This window comes from Pleurodeles waltl, chromosome 4_1, assembly GCF_031143425.1.
Source record: "Pleurodeles waltl isolate 20211129_DDA chromosome 4_1, aPleWal1.hap1.20221129, whole genome shotgun sequence".
Taxonomy (NCBI): domain Eukaryota; kingdom Metazoa; phylum Chordata; class Amphibia; order Caudata; family Salamandridae; genus Pleurodeles; species Pleurodeles waltl.
The window spans coordinates 141,069,779-141,071,083 of NC_090442.1; positions in this window are offsets into that span (position 1 = coordinate 141,069,779).

The window sequence follows — 1,305 nt, forward strand, 5'->3', positions numbered from 1 at the left end:
ATGACCATCACCACTAACACTGCTCTCACTAAGGGAGGGGGACGTGGGCACACTTACAGGAGTTGACTGCTCAATGCATGGGTCTTCACATCAACCAACTGGAGTTGCTAGCCTTTCAGCTAGCCCTCAACACCCTACCTCTAGGTAGTATATGATGGCACAGACTACATAACAGCTGTGTTTTTCCTACAGAAAGAGTGGCCAGCACTCACTCTCTACTTGACTGAAAGTCTTTATTCTATTATTGATCTATAATCTTGAAAGAACAAGTTACAGCATGAAATCCATACAGATAATAAATAGAATAAAAACGTAAGGCGACCACGCATAAAACCAATACACACAGAGCATATATCACGTCCCATCTGTACAACATGAGCTGTCATCCGTATACTTTTTAACGGTGCTGTTAGAAATGTATTGATGCATCCAAGTACAAAGCACTTTAAAAAAAAAAAAAGGATACAACAGCACTTATAACAGATGGCTCAGAGAGCATCTGAAGATAGTAAAATACTGGATTGTACTGATAGAAGCCCCTAGACCTAAGAATAAGTTTGTATCTACTCTGGGGGAAGTCATACTGCTTACAAAATAAAACTGGGTGCTCCACGGTCTGCAGCGAGCCATCATCACAGGGACAGATCGATATCAATTGAATTTTGTAAGTTTGCGCCGATTTTGTGTAAAAAAACTACGCAAATGCGGCGCTAAAAAAGTATAAATATGGGCTATAGTCTGTAACGGATTGGGCCTAGCTGAAACTTAGTGAGCAATCATCTCTCCCACTGGTTTCTGGCTAAGAAGAGATATAGGGCCAGATGTAGCAAAGGGTTTTACCCACTCTGTCCTTATGGGAAAATGTGTTTGTACATATGGCCCATAGTTCCTGACCTGCATTTGTTTGGAGAATCGGTCCAGCACTCGAGGTTGGCTTATCCAAAGCGGTGGTCTCCTTCGCTTCATTTGCATGCTTTAAAAACAACTCTAACCTTTGCCCCATCACTTTTATTTATCCATGGATGGGGGATGGGGGATGAGGGGAGGGGCACTTTACAGATCGGGCATCCCAAGGACATGGTAATACCCTTATATAAGCCAGCCATTGGCTTTTATGGCTAATGACACAATCCAAACAATCTTAAATCACATCCCTGGTAAATGCTATTTGATCTTCAACAAAACCCAGATTAATCTCTTCATGCAGAAAGATTAGAGATGGCAGGGCCCATACCTAGAAATCTAATTATTCTGTTGGTCAAAAGTGCTGCTCCGATATGGAAACCCACTCACCCTTGATATGAC